The sequence below is a fragment of the Gymnoscopelus braueri genome (assembly GCF_963280865.1).
Source record: "Gymnoscopelus braueri genome assembly, chromosome: 6".
NCBI lineage: Eukaryota > Metazoa > Chordata > Actinopteri > Myctophiformes > Myctophidae > Gymnoscopelus > Gymnoscopelus braueri.
Genome location: NC_137607.1, coordinates 39910341 through 39933184, shown reverse-complemented (window position 1 = coordinate 39933184; position 22844 = coordinate 39910341). Strand labels below are relative to the sequence as shown.

The 22844-nt window shown below is 41.6% G+C and overlaps 1 protein-coding gene across 8 annotated transcripts in view; it reads left to right on the top strand.

Annotated features, from left to right (window-relative positions):
- adgrl2a (adhesion G protein-coupled receptor L2a) overlaps positions 1-22844 on the top strand; it is a 127859-nt gene that overhangs the window by 627 nt on the left and 104388 nt on the right. For all 8 annotated transcript variants that reach the window (XM_080430110.1, XM_080430107.1, XM_080430115.1 and 5 more), the window contains exon 1: positions 1-347. This exon is cut by the window's left edge. The gene's annotated coding sequence lies outside the window, so the exon portion shown is untranslated. The remainder of the gene's footprint in view (positions 348-22844) is intronic.

The window sequence follows — 22844 nt, the reverse complement described above, 5'->3', positions numbered from 1 at the left end:
GTCCAGGAGACGCAGAGAAGAGCCGAGAATAGATGCTGATGAGTTGATAGGACTGAGAGAGACTGACTGAGAGCAGCAACACCTTGCCATGGTGGGGGGAGTGTGTGTTGTCCGGCATGGTAGGGGAATGTATGGGGCTGAAAGAGAGACCGGCCGCCCGATAACAGCCTAATCTGTCCCAGATATATAGAGGAGCATGGATGCATCAGAGCCGCAGCAGAGCCAGAGGACTTCTTCTCATCATTAGACATTAGTCCTTCTACATCCTGACATTCACCCATTGATATTGTGACTACATTTGAGGTCGTTTATGAGCTTGACTGCTTTGAAAGGAAGAAAAAAATAAGGTAAGAATGGAATTGACGTTTCTTGTTGTCACTTTATAAATCATATCGTCTAAGCACAGGGTCAAGTTGTTGGTGTGTGTGTGTGTGTGTGGAGTCACAGTGCACGAACTTTCTTTTCTTTCGGGATGAAGGACCGTTTTTTGGCAAGTTCATCTACGTTGGGTTTTTAATGCCAGGCATGTGGAAGAGCACCAAGAGCCATAAGTCATTCTTTACACTTGTATATTTTACTTTGGCAAACCGAAAACAAACCTTTCTGTGGGGCTGTTAAAAATCAACGTTTAAAAAAAATGAGAAACCGAAAAGCAGGTTTTTTGAATGATTCTTTAAAAGAACAGAACACGTCTGTTTGCAGCAGTAATTAAAATGATCCAAGGGGTACCATGGTTAATTGAAAAATGGTTAATCAAAACACAACCAGATGTGGATTGATTTGCTCGACTTGCCGTCTCGTTTTGGCTGAATGGAAACTATTACAAAAAAAAAGTATGGAGGGGGGGGCAGCGCGTTTATACGAACCAGAACACGTAAAGCACCATTTAATTTGAATTTATGCGTCCTAAGTTGTAGGTGGAGTTGGTGCTGGTCACCGGTGTTTTAAATCCACTGATGGTTGAATGGGGATTTAGGCTGAGAAGCATGAATGTCGGTGTGATTGTTGAGAGCATTCGGGAGGCTAATCCACTACAACTAGGGCTTGACCGTTTGTCCAAGGAAACAAACAATCAACAATGTTTCAGTAAGCTTAACTTCCCACAATGGAATGATTACAATTGATTGATTGAATACTTTTAACAGTTTGCAAAAAAGCACAGAAAGTACAGTTCATTACAATAAGGATGCTAGAAGGATTAAACCCAAGAAAGCACTATGGCTTGTTTCCATTGGAGTCCATGTTTCATCGAAACATTTAATGACTGACAAATATACAATACTATGCAAAAACATCATAAAATTAATAGACAGATCAGTTAGTAGTAGCTTACATAATATATAGATTTTCTTTTTTGCTTCATGAAAAATAGGCCCTAGATGAAAAAAGAAAATAAACTAAGTAGGCTAAATACAAAAAAACAACACTCAAAAATAGATATTGTGTGTCAGGCACACATAGGAATTAGATCTTTTTCTGACCATCCATTATTTAGGCCTATCAATTGAACCATGTGTTAAAGGCTGGGGGAAATGCTCACACATGCGGTGCGGTAGCAGCAACCTCCTCTCCTCGTAGACTCTACTATATATATGGCTCCTCCGGCCAACAGTGTCTACTCTAGACTAGTGGCGACAACACAGGAGGAATGTCAAATGATCGATCACTGAATCTGGCACATTTAACCCCCAATTAATTTGCCAGATTCAATGATCTTCCTTCTTCCACCTTCTAAAAACTCCACACAAGTAATTTTCTCATCCTTTTGTTGGGGCTCTGCGTCTGATGTGTGGAAAAATCTTACAAATTCCTGACTGGATTATAGGGTTAATGAATGTGGCCAATCTCTCATTCATTCCTATGTTTGGTCATTATCTCTATATAGCCCATCATTAATATGTATTTTTGTAAAGTTCCGAAAATAACTATGTATAAATAGTTTAACCATGCACAATGTCAGATCTATTCAGAAACGTTGAAGGCTACTCAACGCTCCACATATTATTACATATAAGGCCTATCCTTGAAATTAGGAGCAAACTGATGTATAACTCAACCAATGATGTCTAAAGTGCTCTAGTCTCTCAGTCCATGGCCCAAAATCACCTTCCACTGATATAAATGGATAACTTATTTGCGAGCTTGTAAAACTGTGAATCTAAAAGGAAGTGTGTCGGAGGCATAATACAAGCCTGTCGGGCTTTATGAGCTACAATGAGTCTTTCCAGCCCCCTTTTTATATGGGAATGGTATTTCACAAAAATGTTTGAATTAATGCAAGTGCAAATTCCAACTGTTTGGAAGGGAGGCATTAGCATATCAAAGTGGCCACAGCCTTTGCTCAGTGAAAAGAGTATAGTAAGGCTTGCCTTGCCATTAGTTCTGACTGAGGCCGAAATTATTCAGGGGGAGAGTGTGAGCTTCTGGAATCGGAGGCTGTTTTTAAGGCATTGCTACAGTATGAAAACATAATCTTGCTGATTTCTTTTTCCGGTTTGCGTGCTATAATGGGAGGGAAGCCTTCAAATGTCAAAGCTTTCACACTGCAGGATAAATCTGACCCTCAATGACTTCAATTACTGCAAATTTGCAGCAAAATCATCAGTGTTTAAAATAAAAATAGACCCTTAATCGTCCACTCTCAGAAAAAACTTACACCTGAAGATTTTACTCTGGTGTAAATTTTTATCATGATATAATTATTAAACATGGAAAAAAGCATTTAAGGATTTATATTTTATGAAAGGTTCATATGATTTGTGTCCTGCCGTTGAAGCCTTGGATTGAAGGACAATTAGGTGTATTTCAAGCCTCTATGAATGACAACAAAAAAAAACAGTAGATGCCCCTAAAAGATGGTTTCCCGGCACCTATTGTCTCATATGTCAGTATTTGACAACCCTTTGAGACAAGCACACATTTTATAAGCATGTTACTGTTGTCTTCAGGCAAAGAGTAGCTTTTCCAATCCATACCCTTGCTTCTGAGGGAGTGCGTCCGGTTTCAAAGAACTGCAGCTGCTGTTGATCTGCCAGTACCCCACATTGGCTCCCTCTCTCTCCCTCCCTCTCTCTCTCTCTGCCTCTCCATTCATCTCCACTCGCAGATCAATATAGCCATAGCGTACTTCTATATGATGGGAGGTGGAGAGACAAAATGGTACATATCTATCTATTCTCCTGCCTTACCTGGGTTTTGCTAGCGTGAAAGCTGTTGAGTGAGATGGGGTGAATGAACAAGTGGGTGTGAAGGCATTAACATTTTTGATTTTATAGATTGAATATTACGTGTGTGTGTGTGTGTGTGTGTACGTCTGTGTGTGTGTACATCTGTGTGTGTGTGTGTGTGTGTGTTTCCCTGTGATGCTATACTGGAGCATATTGCATAAACAGTGCATTTATGGTAGAGTAAAATCCATAATTGAGGGGTTGACCTATGCAAAAGGTCACACTGCTGCTTCCATAGACTCAGATTTTCCTTCATTTTATATATGTATTTATGTTTTACCAGCAAGTCGAAGAAATTGCTTTATTATAGATTTTCTATGATACAACCTTGGTGCACACACACACACACACACACCGACTAGTGGCCACATTCACACAGTTTTTTTGTCGCATTTCCTTCGAGCCTTCACATTCAGTCTGTTGTCTTTTGTCTGGGAGACCAGATGACTAGTATGATGATGATTCCATTGTGTCTGAATGATTGTTTGTGTGAGTGTTACCCTACAGGGGTTTGGTGCTTTAATTCACACAATAAGGACCGCCAAAAATGATATTCATCGTTGTCATCCATGAGCATCATTGGGTTCTCTTTGTGTATGGATTGGAGCATGAAGGAATGTCACTTTGTAGTTTCTGCTAATGATGTATGTCACTCCATAGCAAAAATGCAGGTAAAAAGGGGCAGGCATACATTCGAAATGTGGCAACAAAAAAAAAGGAAGTTGGGGAACTGGAACGAGTTAAGGCATTGAAATTTACATCCCACTGTTGGTTTGGCGTCTGAACTTGGGGTTTGTGTTTTCAGATGCAGTCATTTTAGCTGCTAAGCCACCTACATGTAGTCATACTGTGCGGATAACGGCTCACCGTTAAAGGGAATAAACAAGGCTGTAAAAAGGCTACGGCAAATTTGATGTAATGTGCAGGTCTTTGGTGGGCCAAAACACCGCCCCTTTTATGACTGACTTTATTTTTACGGTTGGCAATCAGTAGTGAAACACCGTGCGCCAGGGTGCTCCCCTCCCTGCCATTTTGTGAAACATTTGTTTCCACTTGCCAAAGGCCTCTGGTGCAGTGGGGGATTCTGTGCCTCTGAAATGGCAGGTGAAACTTTCTGCCTGCCTGAATAATTTCCTAGCAGAACATTATGGAACAAAGACAGGAGCAGGCGATTAAGGGTAGATTCAAATCCATGAAAAGAAAGGCGAGGATAGTTCTATCGATGGTATCGCTCTCGGTCTTCTGGTCAAGTGGCAGTCTTCCTTGGCTTATGTGGCACCTCTTCGCTTTCTCATTTTTGTTTTATTTGAAAATAAAAGCAAAAGTGCAACATTTGGGTTGTATAAAGGCGTTGTCTTGGAACAGCTCTGGTGCTTAACATATTGACCTGGTTACTGATTGCGGAAACAATATTTCACAGCATCATGTTGCAAGCAATGTCTAGGTGTTGGATAGCATAAGGGGTGTGTGTGCGTGTGAGACACTCCCTTAACTGATTAATTTATCTTCACTACACTAAATTCACAAACATTTACATAAGCATAATTAGAACTTTTGCAAATAAAAAAAATCTAGTGCTAGGTATACTAGTTGACTATTTAATGATTTGGATCATTTGAGTATATTTAATTCACCACATAATTAGTTAAGCGGAAATTAATCTATCAAGAAAAAAATTGTATATTTGTTAATACATTTCTATGATTGACGTAACTTGTTTTCTGTTTCTCGCTTTATTTCATTTAAAAAAAAAATATTTTACGTTAATTTTCTGTGTGTTTGGTCACACACACACACACACACACACACACGCATTGGCCCTCCCTCTTGGTGCTATGCGAACAGGACAGGTCCTTATCTATGCACAGTTTGCGACACTATTTGGGAAGGAAAAAAATATTCAATATCTGTGTGACAGAGGAGAGCCAGGGAGGGAAGGTTCTAAGTAAACAGCAGTTATTGCACCTCTGCTATGGTAGCCAAGAGTTAGGCCAGGCTAGGGAGAGACAGAGGGAGGGGGGGGGGGGGGGTCTACGGACGTCTGCCAGGGGAAGGAGTCATGTCTCGGCTGGATTATAGGAGAGCAGCACATCCACAGTTAAAAGCCCCCTTTTCCAACAAGACAGGGCTGTTATTTAAGGGATGGTGTGGGTAAACACACCAGTGCAATATATTTCCCCCAGATAGGCTGCTGTTGTCCTTGACAATTGTGACTCATTGCAAGTGAGAAGAGAAAAGTCCTGTAAACACCCATGCCCTTTTCAAGAATAGATTCCTTTTGAGCAATGGCTGTATCTTAATATATTTACATTGATGTGTCAGTCCAGCTAGATTTAACACTGGTAAGCAGTTTTAAATGATATTTACTTTGTTTAAGCATCAAGTGTGTATTTGTTGTCTCTAGCTTAACATGTTTATTTCCTTACTTGCTTTGCAATTAATGAAACCATGGTACAGCAACCTTATGATTTCATGATATGAAGGTCACCCTAGACCAGACATGCAGCACAATCAGGGGGGGGTAAACACAAATGTAGATTCTTGAATTAGCATTTTATATTCATTATCATACGAAGGGGATCTATTTCTGTCTGAATATATTTTCAGATGGTGGACATATGAAACGATTTTGAAAAAATCATGTTTTAGCCTAAAGAACCTCTACATTATTTTTGTCATATTGGTTGCTTATGTTTTGTTCCAAAAAGATAACAGTGGATCAGAAGATGGTGAAGAATTTAGTATTTCATCCATGTGCCATCTGGAAGCACATATTGCTCTCCTGAGAGCTGCTTGGTTCAAAAAAGAATTGTAGAACCTCGCTGATCCAATCCCATCAGGAGCAGAGGTCGTTGTAGCTAATTAATGTTTTGGGATTGCCACAATTTTATCTTGAAGTCAATATAAAATATTGAATACGCTGTAAAGTGTAATTAGTGGTTGAAGTTAGATGGCATGTAGGCGAAATCTTTGAAACTTTTACAAATATGCACAATTATTGGATTTTTACATTCTGCTTGTATCATTCCTATGTTTTGAACGTCTGAGATTCTGATGAATATAAGTTCTTCTGTACAAGTGTATATAGTTGAATTCAGAGCATTTGCTCTTACTGTTCCACTAGCTGATTGAATTATGACTGGACTGGCAGTGGCCGATGAGAATCATGGGTGCACTAAGTTGCTAGATACTAATCAAGAAAATAGGTGTTTCATTTGCTAGCATGCCAGAAACATCAAACACACAGGCCATGCTGAGAAAAACAGCTGACTTATGTGTTAGTGATTGCTCATGCTGACAGATGAGTGCTTGCTAGTCGCTATTGTTTATAATAGACTTTGTTTATAAGGAAGATTAAAGTTCTCTCAGCCGTTCAGTCAAAGACTGTGTGTACATTTGCATTCCCCTCACAGATATCCATCATCACCTGTAATGGGAAACATTTTCGAGTCATGATGTCGTTCTTGGCTTTGTATCAGAGTAAACTGTATTACTCTATTAATTTCCTGCAGTGAATCATGGATCCTGCTGGTTCTATCCACTTAGGACCTCCATGTGTGGTCTTAAAAAACATGTTTCTGTTTCCTCTGCGACAGACTGAAGTTTGGCCCCTATGTCTGCTCTTTTTCTACACCGCTCTCTCACCCCCTCCCTCGCTCGCGCACAGTAACATGCTCCCTCTCTGTCACATACACACCCTCTCTCTCTCTCTCTCTCTCTCTTTCTCTCTCTACCCCTCTCTCTCTGTGTACACGCAGATAATGTCTCTGCAAATGATTTAACCGTCTTTGTCGTGGCTCCTTCCAGTAATTGAACAAGCAGAGACTGGGTGCTTTACAGGAAAACAATAGTCATATTTATCTCATACTGTCATCGCTCTGAGATTCAGCAGACACAATCTACAGTAGGACTTGGGACTCTTTGCCGGCTACTCCAAGTGGTGTCTGCTTTGAGGGGAAAACATAAATAACAGGTTTGCTTTGTCTCCACGCCAGAGCCACATGACTCAATGGCTGTCATTATGCTTTAGGTGTGTTCATATTTACATATTGACTTTGTCGCATGATTAGATTGCATGCCTTGCAACAACCCCCCCCGAGGGTAAGGTGCAGTCTGGGCTGCTAATGTTACTTGGTAGATCTCTTAACCGGTGTGCATGCTACATTTGCATAAAGTGCGGCTAATGATTTCTCAGAGATGTAGATGAATGTATGCTGAACTTTGTGATAATTCTTGTTATTACTCTCGACTTTGTAAATGTTGACGTATTTTTATTTTTCTCAGATTAATGAGGTTTCCCGAGAGTAATCTGTAAGCTGTAGAAATACCTTGGTATCAAAGTGTTTGTCTTGTATGTGATTCAGCAGATCTCGAGCATGCTTGCGTTATGTGGGAATAATAGGTGTTGGTTTTTGTCAGAGCTTGGGGGAGGCCTTCGATTGTGTTGCTGTGGTACAGAATTGACCTCTTCAGCCAGAGCGAGGGTTTTGTATGCCTTGTTTCATACAGAACACCCTCAGACTGAAATGGCCTTAGGAGAAGCAGTTCTTGACAGAGATGCATTGTTTCAGGCAGCCAATAAACCATTGCACTGAGTGGCTACATCTGTGAACCTTGTCTCAACGACAGTGTGCGGTGCTCGCAACAACACGGTAACTGTCATTGCTGCACCTGCTGCTGTCTCGCTACAGAGGCGCTCCTTCTCTGTAAGCAGTAGAGCCACATCACTCTCCTCTCTTTGTGACAAGCCAGAGGCAACGGTCTCCGCTTGGGTCAACTAGACAGGATCTTCTTACACTGGAACAACAGAGGACAAGAAATGTCAATCCAAATAGAGATGTTGAAGTGAAATTGCTGCCCTTAGGGCCAAAGTTTAGTTTAGCTGGAGCCTGGGCACAGTGTCTTACGAAATTGTGTTGGGAATTACCGTGTTGCCTCAGTTACAATTTGACCACTGTTTTTTGTGTCCAAATACAGTAGAGGATGGCAATCTGAAATACAGTTACAGGCTGATGGGTTCATGTTTTTATCATGAAAACTGATCAATTGAGTTTCTTCATTGCCGTGTGTCTGTTTGCTAAGGACATGCAGTTAAATCCTGTCCCGATGCAGCACTGATCCGATCAGTTTAGAGAAGATGTTGAGGGAATCCAAGCTCATTTGGCTGCCATATTTATTCCTTTTACTTACCGTGGATGCAATAGCCTAGTTGTTAAAAGTTACAAAACCAATATCTAGAACCATTTTCACTTTGTAAGCTATGTATAAGAAAAGACGGGGTAAGATAAGATGAGATGAAACTTTATTGATCCCCTGAGGGAGGAACTGGAGAAATTGACAGCATTAAAGTGACATTATTACAATTGATTTATTTGCTTCAGTGAACGACAACAGAGGCAAAGCCACAATGACGAGCCAGAGAGATTCTGGAATCAATTTTAAATCACACACCGCAGCCTTCATGTTGTCTTTAGAAAATGCCTGCTGGACTCTGAACAATGATGAAAACAGGAGGTGAGGGTGGGGTTCAGCTGGAAGAGGTGACGCAACATGTCCACTTCCCTACCACATTGAACTTGGTAGTTAGGAGTGTGAAAAGCAATGCAGAGAGAGTCCAGCAGTTTGGGGTGTTGAGAGAAGGGGGTTGGGGGATGTTGCTGCTGTGAGTGCAGAAAGCATGGGGATTATCACCGAGGAAAGATTGAGCGACAGTGGCCAGTAACTTCTTTTTACAGCTTTGCTTGTACAGCTGCGGCAGCCCTGGCAGTCGATGCTGCCTGTTTGGATCAAGCTGCCCCTCCCAATGCCGGAGGTTTTGGGTAATCACTGGGGCCCTGACACACCAAGCCCACTTGCGAGACCTAATGGCGACTGATGAGTTTGCTTTGTGTCGCCACACGTCTTCGGTAAATGTTACGGTGGAACACACCACAAGGATTACAGCTGACGGTCAGCTAATGGCCGACTTGCATGTTCTATGCCGGCATGAGAGGAAATAACTCTCCTTACCGTGAGGTGGCAGTAGTCTGTATAACAACATACTGTATCTAGCAGAGGCAAGCTTCAAAGCATAAATGACGAGGGCTGTTTCTCAATACTAAGAACGGACTTGGTCTGTTCTTTTCAAGTTAACTTGGGGTGAACATTCTCTCGAGTTCATGGACCAGAGAAGAGAACGCATCTTTCTAGTTTCAGACGGACTAGTAATTAAGGTCACAGGATCATGCACTGCATCTCTACTCTAATTAGCTGTGCATGTTTCAGTCTAATTGTAAGCATATAGAAATATAATAAATGCAATACAAATACGTGAATGAATATCGTTATGGTAATAAATTAAAATAAAATGATGCAATGCAGCTAGGGGTTTCCCAATTATTCATCCCATCCCGACTCATTCATCCCATCCCGACTTAAGAAAAGACGGACACGTAGATGACTGAATGAATGCTCTTTTGAATGTGTTGTGGAACGTCGTCTTTTCGAAGATTAGTGTGGCATGGAACCAGGCTGCACTTGGATGCATTTGAAATGGCCTTTTCCTGACTTGTGGCAAGAAGCTGTTTGAAAGATAACTTTGCTTTGAATAGCAGCAATCACAATACAAAGTGTACTACAAAGCCAAATAAAATTTACACTATAGATTATGTTCCACCATGGATAATTGGATATGTAGTTTGGTCACACTTTTGCCTGGCCAACGTGGCCAATAAGGTTCTTCTATAATTTAATGGCCAAATGTAAAATTTAACGCCCATTTTATGCGTGTGTAATGCACACTTCTACCACATTATCATAGATGCACTGTTCCTGCTTGCATATCATAATTTCCTAAAGCGTAATTTATACCCCACCGCGGAAGGGTGTCACTTGCCAAGATGGAACAGAACTACAAGCTTACAAAGCTTGTGATGTGATGCATTGTAAACTGGTAGATCAGTGCTATTTGGCAAGCGACACATCATAATGAGCGTTTCATATTCACTAACTCAAGTTCACTTACAATTCACCACCCAATGTATGCTTATAAAAAACTTTAAATATGTTCATATTGTAATTTTGTTGGTTAATTAATATTATAATAATAAATACATGAATATATTTCTATATATTGTTTACTGGCTAAGACCGCAATCAATATTTATATTTAATGGCCACTTGAAATGATAGTAAATACCAACAGAAACATTGTGTAGGATAATTGTAACACATTTAATCCATTAGTTTCACCCTTATCATGCTGGTAATTAAAGATCAGGAAGTATGCAAAGTTGTAGACTAAACAGTTATGTATGAGTCATTACATCTTCATTATTAATATTAAGCATTCCATTTTAAACTTGTCACTGATACAAGGTACTTTAAGCTACTGTAGTATGAGTTTATCCACTATTGGCGTGCAGACCGGTATTAATGAATTGCAGATTGTCGCGCAGGTTGTGTGCATTAAGTGGTTCAACACGGTTGGGAAGACAAACAAAACCGGAACATTTTCACGCCACTCTGAATCCTGTCAATAGGTTTTCGTTATATGCTCAGAATAGGAATTGAGAATATATCTTACGTAAACATGCAAATGGCACTGGTGTGTTGTTGACGCCAGTACTGCGCGTTCCCTGTTTTTCATATGTCATTGGTTGGGATGTCACTTCCGTTTCTCTTCTTGCGCTGTGATTTGCTCAAGCTGTACAGCCAAATGGATCTCAATCCTCACCGACGTTCAGCATGCTCAGTCGGCTGCACGGCCACCGGTAATGGCCGACCACCGCCAACGCCGTGGGACATAGTGCAAATTTCGGAATGCCTTAACATTTAACACCTCTGGGTATTTCTGTGTGTTTTTCTGGCATTGGCGTGCTGGAAAAAAGTCCATGTAACAGCTCACTCGTATTCCTCGTCATGCCTCCGCCTCTCACTCTGAATGAGGTGTGAGGCCCCGGTGGAGCGAAATCTGTCATAAATCACGAAAAACACTGACTGCTTTGGCCATTAGGCGAACCTGTTTGTTTAATACAGCAATTCGCCACCTACCAAGCTGGTTTTAATTAAGACATGGTGTGAGAATTACAACTCCTACATCGCACCTGGCATGTTATCACTAGAAACGAGACATGTAGATACTCATGGACACGGCTTGCAGGGGGGAGGGGGGGAATGGTCAGGAATAACATTATTTCAGTACTTGTAGATTGTACAAACTGTTGTATTTTTCTCCAAACCAAATCCTGACATTGATTGTATTATTTCCACAACCTTTATCCTGCTGTTAAACAGGTCTATTCTTTCTTGGGCTATTTGTTATTTTATTTGTCTGTCACCAGACCATTAAATGGTGAGAGTGATTATCTTGAAACTGTTAACAGGCACTAAAGAGAGCCTGATAAAAACACGAGTGAGTTGGCTATATATATACCCTGCAGGTACCCAGGTGGCTCCTACACGTGTCTATATACCATAATGACGACAGTCATAATAAATGTCCTTTATTTGTATTAGACTTGAGGATTAATTGAGTGGTAGATGAAGCTGTGATGATGAGTGGCTGCTACACCCAAACATTCGATGAAGCGTCACAAAAATATCTAAGCAATTTGTCTGCTCTGTACTGAGAAGCACAACACAGTACATCTTTCGCACCGCTATCATGTGTGTGTGTGTGTGTGTGTGTGTGTGTGTGTGTGTGTGTGTGTGTGTGTGTGTGTGTGTGTGTGTGTGTGTGTGTGTGTGTGTGTGTGTGTGTGTGTGTGTGTGTGTGTGTGTGTGTGTGTGTGTGTGTGTGTGTGAGAGAATGAAGGGTTAACCATTTACAGCCTGTTGTCACTAGGGGATTTTGGCATGTGAACATTTTCACAAATTATCAACATTTCTTTTTAAATGGCAAAACTAGCAACAGATCTGCAAACTCAGAACACGTCACATCAAGACAAAAAAAATTGAAACTGCGCTTAAGTGGTTAAACGAAGGGATAGAGCGCACATTTGTGTTGTTGCAGAGAGTGCTGCCCGTGGCATTTCCGTCATTCATCAACCCCAGGCTGATTACTAGTAAGTCTGGAGTGGACTGACAGGATGCGGCTCCAGCAGCCATTATCATCAGAAATGAGTCCAGCAGGCCCAGGGGCAGCCAAGGAGCCCTGGCTCCAAAGGAAGGACCCTTTTCAAAGAACCTTCCCAAAAGTTTGCTTTGTTGGGTGCGATAACATCTTACTGGATATGGAAGCTAAGCCGTTTTCATAGTGTGTGTATATATATGTGTGTGTGTGTGTGTGTGTGTGTGTGTGTATGTATATATATATATTAGGGGTGGGACGATATGGGTATATCACGATACGATATCTATTGCGATATTAGGCCCTCGTTAACAATAATATCACGATATTCGATATAATGCGATATATTGCGATATCACGATATATTGCATGAAATTTCACCAACGATATATCATGATAGTCCTTGTATTCAATTCATAAACACTTAAAATAGCACCAAACAGTTCAAAATCATCATTACACAAATACAGAGTCGGAAAAACAACGTATCACAAAAAAACAACAACATTTATATCATTTTTTTCCGGCAGTATATCGATTATTTATCGCGGGAGAAAGTATCGCGATATATCGATATCGTTCCACATATATATATATATATATATATATATATATATATATATATATATATATATATATATGTATATGTGTGTGTATGTATATATGTGTGTGTGTATATATATGACATTTTTCAATAAATGTCACTAATAAAAATTAAATTTAAGAAATGAGCATCTGCTATTTTTGCTATTCATCATGCATGCAAAGCATATAAGGCTTAAGTGCTTAACCCAGGAACCTTTTCTCAATTAAGAGCTGTTTTTAAAATATAGCATTGAGTTCTGAAGCTGAATTGAACCATTAGCAAGAGATGTTGAACATTCTAGGTATGTCACCCTGACACCTACTCACGTTGGTGCATTAGACAAAAATGGGACATCTTTTGTTCTTGAACCTGAAATGGCTTTTATGTCCGTTTCCTGATTCTCACACACACACACACACACACACACACACACACACACACACACACACACACACACACACACACACACACACACACACACACACACGTCAGTCATTCAGAGCCTCAATGTAGATATATTGTCTAAACCCAGCAATTGTATTTCATTTTAAAGGTTTTACTTATATTATTAACAGACTAAGAGTATATACACTTATTATATGGCTCAGCGTTTTCCTAACAAAAAGTGAAGAATAATACCGTACACAATTAACGACAAGGGAAAAAAACAACTATGCATAATAGTCCTTTAGATTTGTATGACAAGGAAAGTATTGGTTGGACCAAAGCTTATGGTCTCTGTTGGGTGGAAACCTCATTATGTCCAAAACTGTTACTTTTCAGGATTCAAATAAAAAAATGGCAAAAGTAGCAGATCAACAAGCTTGAAACGTGTCGCTTCGCGTGACACTGTAGTATGATCAATTAGGGCATTAATTTACGAAAAAACACAAAAAGTTAGAATATGGAGATAAGAGGTTTCTGCCCGACAGCAACTCGTACTTTTCTGTGAATGTGTGTGAATTAAGACCGCTGACCAGCAGAACCCAGACGTGGGCAGCAGGGTGTAAACACACCGTAGGCCGGTGCTAAATAGTTCTAAAGCTATCGCTGCAAGATGCTGTCGTCTGCATCCCTTGGTATTTAACCCATTAAGACCCGGAAAGCATCTGTGCCATTTTAGATTTATTTGGCTATTTAAAAAAATAGCAGATGTACAAGCTCAGTGCGGCACTCTTGATTTTCTTTTTAGCGTGAACATTTGTGCAAATCTCTGAATATGTTTTTAATATAATCAACATTTTTAACTCAAATCTTTGCTTCTTGGGATTCTACAAATGTCTTCTAAATCCTAACATTTTCTTTTTTAAACTTGCTATAATATCAGTGGTTCTCAAACTTTTTTCATGTCAAGGACCCCCAAAATGATATGTATTTGGCCACGGACCCCCATCTCAAAATGTTTTGTTCCAGAGACCCCCCCCCCCCCCCCCAAAAAAAAATAGCAGATCTACGAGCTCGTAGCGTGGCACTTGGTGCCGCACTATGAGCTTGTAGACCTGATATTTTTGAATAGCCAAAGAAATCTAAAATGACACAGATGCTTTCCCGGTCTGAATGGATTAAACTCCAGCAGCAGTTAAACAGTTTGTATTTAAAGAGGAGATGTGTAATGAAGTATTCCTAACAGGATTCCTATAACTGGAGCATGCAGCAATAGCCTGAAACACAAGTGGTAATTGACTGTGAATGTGTAACAAAATCACACTTGGAATATTACAAAACACTTTGGCAGAATTGTGAAATCTTCTTTATTTGTTAATCATGTTATGCTTCTTAAAAATGTTCTAGGATTTAAAATCTTACATAAATATATATAAAAAATATATAGTAGATAAAGATATATTATATATATATAGTAAAAGGACAGTCTGCATCGAATATCTATCTACATTTACACTTTAATCATTCCATTCATTTACCAGCTTGCTTCAAATCCATTCAAAGATATTGAATGTTTCCAAAGGGAAGTCCAGGCTTAACTAAGCTTTAAAACGGCAACTCACCATTTGCCAATACAATTATAGTCCCATCAATTAGTTAATCTTATATTGGATTTGCTCTGTGCAGATCTCTTTTGCATGTCAGGGAACATTTAAGGAGCTATCTCACAGAGTGTGTTTAGTGAGCCCCCCCCTAAACGAGAGCCTTCATTGAGGTATTACCTTGTCCCCCATCGTGGGACTCTGTTATCAACACTTGCTTCATATTCATACGGAGTCTCATACATACTCCTGTCATTATTTGGTACAACGTAGCAGTAGCAATTACTCTTCAGTGGCTTAGCGGTGCTGCTGAGATGGAGAGATGAAAATCAGTGGCTCATGGTGGCTGTGGCACAGAGGTTCAGAGGTATGACCTAGACTGCAATGAGTATCATGTAGGGGATGTTGGTCATTAATGGTCAATCTTTTCATGCTTTGTTTTGTGGGAATTTGAATACCTTTGGTATTCAAAACAGGCCAGATCATCTCGGAATGAATGTTTTATTGCGTCCCGCTTTACAGTATCCTGTATTACCCTCCCCCCTCTCTCTCCTCTCTCCCTCCCTCCTTATGTCTCTGGATTCGCCTGACTTTGGTCCAGTTATTCCCAAGAACGTTTGCCCCCCTCCCCTTGTTATCACAAAAGAGCGAGCGCATCTTAAATATACACAAGGTGTGGAGGCAGTGATTGCTGTATCTTCTGCCCCTACTGTGGGTGGCGGGAGATGATAACGTTAGCCACCGAGCCATTTACATTCAAATATGTTTTTTTTTCATCACGACTCTGATGTGGGAACAGATTCATGGTCAATTGAAGGCAGGGCACCTTGCTTGGAAATAAATATTTCTGTCTGACTGACACAGGGCTCTTTGACACAAGACACTGAAAGTAATATTCTATCACCCTAAACAAATAGCTACTGTATCAGAAAATCAATGAAATGGATTATCATCTTGTCATATTTTGCCTGTGATATGCCATTATATTCGGCCTGTGTGCAGAGTAAAATTCATGCAATGTCAGTAGAGATCTAGACATTGAATGCAGTGGCCCAGATTAATTCTACATCGTATTCAGTGTTGCCAGATTTTGCGAGAGAAATATGGTCTATGAAAACAAGCCCGAAAGAAGCGACTAGGCTACGGCTATTTGGAACTAGCCAATCTACAAGCTCACAACGCGTTGCGATGCGACAGGTTGTGAGCTTGTAGAACAAGCCCCCCCCCAAACAAAACGCAACCCGCAATTACTGATATTTACAAGCAACTTTAAAAACAAGCCCAAAGTCACTTATAATAAGCAGACATGGCAACACTGCCTCGTATATCAAGAACATAAACCAGTAGTGCTTACATCTGAGGAATGAAAGCACAGTGTTTGTTTTAATGTCAAACAGTCCAGGTGGAGTTGAAACTTCCCTCTTGCATTATACTATAGTGTACTCTGGCTCTCTGTCCCAAAAATGACCGCCCCCTTTTACAATGGAAAGACAGGAGTGAAATCCTTTCGCCATCTTTTAGTTATTCAAATCAGGGCCATGGAATGAGGCAATCTGAGCTTGTTTGCATCACAATTCGCCATACAGCGGTGATGTTATGCTAATGACCACTCTGGAAAAGGCTCAGCCCCCCCCCCCTAAGCTGTCCCCACTTTCTGCCAAGGGAATGGCGGAGCAAGGAGCAATGTTACAGAAACTGAGTAAAAGCACAGTCAATGAAAATGTAAAAAAGGTGAAAAGGAAACCTTGAATTTAAAGACAAATGAAATTAGATTTTATTATTTTGCTGTGTATAAATGTACAATTAAACACTTGCCATGGTCAGTCATACCTTTTACTTAAAAAATAAATAATCAAGTTGAAGTTATTTATTTTGTGTGTGTGTGTGTGTGTGTGTGTGTGTGTGTGTGTGTGTGTGTGTGTGTGTGTGTGTGTGTGTGTGTGTGTGTGTGTGTGTGTGTGTGTGTGTGTGTGTGTGTGTGTGTGTGTGTGTGTGTGTGTGTGTGTGTGTGTGTGTGTGTGTGTGTGTGTGTGTGTGTGTGTGCGCTTTTAAAAAAAAATGTCCTTGTCTTTGAAAAAAGTTCAATATACCTTCATCAGGTTTAACAAGCACCATTACCTGACAGGCCGGTAGTGAGCAGAGATTTAGGGCTGACAACTGACTGCTCTCAGAAAGACTACACCCACTTCTTTTGTCTGGGCTTTTGACGAGCTACCACACACACACAGTATATATGTCACAGGGAAAATGGCATTCCAGGGAAATTGACAGGGGAGCGCTTGTTTTATAGGCACGGGGCGGTGCTGCGAGGCGGGGCTTTGATGCGAGGACGACGACCACAACAACAACATACTAACCAGGAAGCTACGCTAGGGGAACGCTGAAAATAAAATGGATAATATGAGAGAAATACTCAAGTAAAGTACGAATACCTCAAAATTGTACTTGAGTAAATCTACTTTGTTACTTTGCACCACTAGTACAAGCCTCAGTGGCGCACTTCGATAATCATTGGACTCCCCACCCACTACCACTGGGAGCCGGGGTTTGACTCCAGCTTGGGACATTACTTTTTCAAACAACCGCGGACTACTTTTTTTTCGCTGATAAAGTATAGTTTTGGACCATGACGGAAGGCGCTCCGACTTAGCAGACCTTGAGGCCGAGGAGTCGCGCCCGAGCGCCTCCAGGCGCGAGTGCCCGCGACGACCGGCCGATGGTCTGCTAGTCGACTTAAGCGCCGTCCGAGTTATGTACCGATAGGCACAGAATCGTAAATGATGTTGTGTGGGGACTGCGTTTGCCCCAAGTGCCACTCACTGCACTAACATAGCCCGCCAGGCCCGCCCCCTGGAGTGTGTGTGTGTGTGTGTGTGTGTGTGTGTGTGTGTGTGTGTGTGTGTATGTGTGTGTACACGCGCGCGTGTGCGCATGCGTGTGTGCGTGCTGGTTTGTGCATGCGTGCGTGTGTGGTGTGGGGCTCATGTCTGGCTTGCATTGCCCTCTAGCGTTGATTCTACAGAATTGCATGAGGGGCATGAAAACAAGCGTACCCCTTTCAATTTCCCTGGAATGCCATTTTCCCTGTAACATATACACTTGTGACGTACATGGCATTCATACCATGCCCTTCACCATTTGTAATTTTATCAATAGGGATGGGAAATATGGACAAAATCCAATGTCATATTATTGACCAAATACCTCTATGGTATTGCGATGATAATACTTTATTTTCTCTTCCAAACTTCTCAGAAATGCTAAAAACGGCCAATCTATAAGCTCACATTGCGATGTTTTGAAAGTATAAAATAGGGCATATGTGAAAAAGAAAAAAGGGACACTATGCTGCCATATTACAATATCAATATGATATCGATATATTGCCCAGCCCTGAATAGAAGCAGAATTGTGCTATGTTGAAGTAGGCTAGGTTGGAACCTTGCGCTGCCGGCTTCATGCATGTTGCGTTGGTGCCACTGCACACCAAGGGTACGGTCTTTGCACTCTCTTCTATTTTAGTGAGGGCCTGAGATTATGTGGTGTCCCTTATTTTGGCTTTGCTTGTCCTTCCTCCCAGCCACAGAAAGGTTAAAAGCCTCAATTAGACACTACGCCAAGGCCAGCCACATTGAGCACAACGCCTCTAATCTCAAAGAATTAGCACCACTGTTCCCCAAACACAAAACGTTTTTATTACCCCCCCTCCCCCATGGTTGTGCATTTTGCAAAGACCCAATAGGTTCTACATTTTCAAAACATTTCCTACATTTCTAAATGTTCCACAAGCTCGGCTGTAGATCAGCTATTTTCCCTATTCCTCGTACGAGCATATAGCATATAGTGGTTAAGACATGTTCAAAATCTACTGTAGATGGATGGTTTATTATTGGCACACTTGCTCCACCTCCATTTTAGATGTGTCTCTTACAAGTAATCTTCTCTGTTACCATCTTTATGTTTTGTATTGCCACCCGCTGTCTTAAAAATTAATCACCCTGTTGAATAATGCCTCACGATCACTGTGCATTATTGATGAAGAGGTCCTTAATAGAGGGACAGAGCAGGCTTTTTAACCATTCAGTTGCTCGTTTGGAGAGAGTGAGAGGGAGTCAGCCAGAGAGATGAGAGGGAGAGACGAGAGAGGAGGAGAGAAAGAGATAAAAAAGGCTGTTAACTGGTGCGTAGGGTAAATAAAGCACACTTGAATTATCTTAGCCTAAAACCAAGCACTGAGAATCTTGTGATTCTGGGCTCTTGTTTGTTTGTTTGTTTAGATTAGTTCTGTTCTGCAGCAGTGTGGTAAGACAAAAAGTTTATTGCACTATACTGCACTATTTCATACTACCGATGTTTGTAGCCGTTTGCTGCAGTCTGACCACAAACAACCTGTCTGTAGTAGTGCTGGCTCACCACAGCGTCTTGAGGACACCAGTATTGTCTGAACGTGACAGAATTGACCCAACACAACACCCAGTTTCAGTGAACTGTACGTGTACGTCCATGACATGTGAATGCGTCACTCTGTGTGCCTCATACTCCCCCCCCCTTTACCTCCCACCACCTCCAAAAGAACTGTCTGTTGATTTCACCGGCCACATTGCACTGCATTACTTTTGAATGAGTGCAACACCGAGATGCACCCTCCTGAAACTGAGAATATGATCTTGGGAGAGAGAGAGAGAGAGAGATCGGCATCTGGGCTGTCTGCCGAGCTCAGTCTGTGTGATCCCTGATTTGTTTTGACTCATTTAGGCACGGCACACTGGATCACACAACAAATATTTATTTTATGATGTCCTAATGTGCTCTCCTCTCTCCAAGCAACAAGCAGAGGAAGTCTTTGTCTGCACATACAAAATGTGGTTGTTTTTGTGGAGAGCGAAATGTATAGTTTACGCATTCCAGAGACTGTTTTGTAAGACTGTTCTCAAGGTGAACTGAACAGTGCCAAGGACTTATTGGACTTGATTGACTGGTACTATCACAGTCAGATGCCCATATAATGGTAGGGCTCCCATTTCTGACCTTCCTATTTATCTTGCTGTATTAATGTCAGCCCATTAATTCCTAGGCGGGGAGAGCATTTGGCAAAGACACCGCTTTAACAGCCCTGGCTGAATCGGGTCTTATCTCTGAGGACCTGAAAGGAATAGTTTTGTGCTATCGGTGAGTGGAAATGACATTTTCAAATTTCATTCGAGATAATCCACTTCACTTCCCACTAAAACATCAAAATTACTAGCAACAATGTGCGGAAAACAGTATTAAAACTTTGTTCACCGTGTCAAATAATCTGTCTATAATCCATGTGGACAGACGGGTATAGGTATCTTTCAGCGCTAATAGGATTTCAGTTGCATTACTTAAATGATTATGATATGAATTTCATATATGGACAGGGGGCAAAGCAGCACTCACTGCTCTCAGGTTTATTGAGAATATCTCTTATATATATATATATATATATATATATATATATATAATAAATCTGGTGTTGTGATTTTTACAGCAGTAGCCTAAATGGGGATTGGGGCCTAAAGCTCACCCGTAGCAGCAGTACAGGGAGGCAAGGCTATAACATTTGTAAGTATAATGTAAAGATTTCTGTACATCCTGTACATTTCTGTTCATCCTAGGGACTTTCTTTTTCCTCTCAGAGAGTCTTCCATTTTTTTTCCTCCATAAAAGTATTGATGAGCTGGCATGTGTCAGGGCTTTGGCTCGTGATCGCTTTATTTAGTAGCCATATGTCTGGACCAGTGGGGAGTGCTCTAATCGATTAATTGAATGGCTCATAAAAATGATGAATGGAAGGCTAGCGCTAAGAGCAGCGAGCATGAACACGCACCACGCTTACACCACACGCTGCTCCTGTGTGCCATTTTGTGCACGGACCCAGGCCTGCCTAAGAGCTATGGTATAATGAATTGTTCTCTCTTTACTTCATTGGAAATACTACTCCAAAAAATATTATGATCCCTAGATTCTGAAACAATTGTGTTTCTGTATTCTGATATGATGGAGTATAGGGTGGGTTGGCCAATGCCTAGAAGTGATTCATATCTCTGGATTGCTGGATTAGAGAAAAATATAAATACAGTAAGACCACAATGGGGTGTAAGAAGAAGTCACAACTGCATCATATTGAGCTGTGGCAGTGCATTTATTCTGCCCAGATAAGAAATCAATAGCCACCATGGATTTGAAATAATAGGAAAAGATTTTTTTTTAGTACTAATAATTTTTCTTTTCTTTTTTTTCCCCCTATTCCCACAAAATATATAAGAGCTTAGCCATCTGCCACGGAGTGATTTGTCCCAAAATAAATTGTCAGCCATTTAACAGCAGATACTTCCTTAACCGGCGTGTAATAATAAAAATAAACGTTATACCCCCCCGCCTGCCCTCCCTGTGTGTTCCCTAAAGTAGTCCCCTAAAGTAGCAGAGCTGTCCTGTTGTGCAGCATGCCATGTTTGACCTGGTATTCCACAGGCTGCGTTCCCTCGTCAGGGTCAGCGGGGGGGGGGGGGGGGGCGGGAGGGGCTGCGTTCAGGGGCACAGGCCAGTCACGCAGTGTTTGGTTCTGGTGTCATTCATGTCATCCCCTCCGCCTCCACCTCCTTGCTCCTATCCTGCTCTCAATCATCCCCTCGGTGACGGGGTCAGCGTCTGATTCTGCCCCTGCCCCATATATCTGCCTCAGCGGGGGGCCCGCCCCGCACTCACCCCAATCGGCAGGCCCAGTCTCTCTACCCACACCAGAGTATGAATTTTTGGATTTTCGCTTGCAAACTGTACATCTTCAGAGGTGTGTTTTAGGAATATAGCCGCCACCCCCCCCCCCCCCCCAATGGGACGGGAAGAGTGCTCTGGGACTTAGCTACAGCTCCCCAGGTATTTCATGGTTTTCCCTTAAAGTGGGTGAGAAAAACAGAGATAAAAGGAGTCCTGACAAATATATTATGTATGAATTCATGTATAAGAGTGTGTGTGTGTGTGTGTGTGTGTGTGTGTGTGTGTGTGTGTTGGGGTGGGGGAACCCAGTAGAACGTCCAACGTATTCAATATGTGGCAGCTCGTTTGGTTCAGATTTACATTTGGGTGGTGAATTGACGGCCCCATATTTCCCTTCCTCTGCGTCCTTGTGATGTTGCGTGACAATTAACATCCCAACTCTTTCTTGAAGTTTGTTGAAAGCTCAGAGGCTAATTCAAGGGTCAGGCAAGACTTGCAAGCTGTCAATCTTTTATTGTAACCCTAGGCCCGCCCGTCCCCCATCAACCCCCCCCCCCTCCCTCCAACTCCCTTTATTTATCCTGTGTGTCCTCCCCATTCTTCCAGTCCTTATTTTGTAGAAAGACACAGCCCCCCCTTTCCAGTGGTCCTCTTTAACAGCTAGAGAGAGACAACTGGGAGCTTTGTCCCAAAGAGCCCAGCATTCTTTCACATCTGCCTCTTGTTTTCAACCCCCCCCCCTGCATTCAAATTTCAATCTGTCCTTTTCAATCCCTCAACACCAATTTACTGCTTCTCAACCCCTGCCCCCCCCCCCCCCACACACACACACACACACACACACACACACACACACACACACACACACACACACACACACACACACACACACACACACACACACACACACACACACACACACACACGATGAAGAGAAACAAAAAAAAAGCTTTTGTTTTAGTAGTATGTATAGGTTTCTTGTTGTTTTGCTTTCCTGCAATGCACATTCTTCATCAGACCGTTTGTCTATTACAAAGCGCTCTGTTGAATTTCTCCGCCGTTGGCAAGTGTATCAAGTGCACATATGTTTAAAGCCTCTGGGCCCACGCCCCTGTGGCTTCCCCATCTCTCAGAGTACTTTAACATCTGTCTGCGCCCGACTTCATATTTAGCCAAACAATGTGGTGCCTGTTGACATTTTGGCAATCTGTGCTTAACATTCACGCACATTGCCTTAATCCTGCATTCTCCCGAATTAG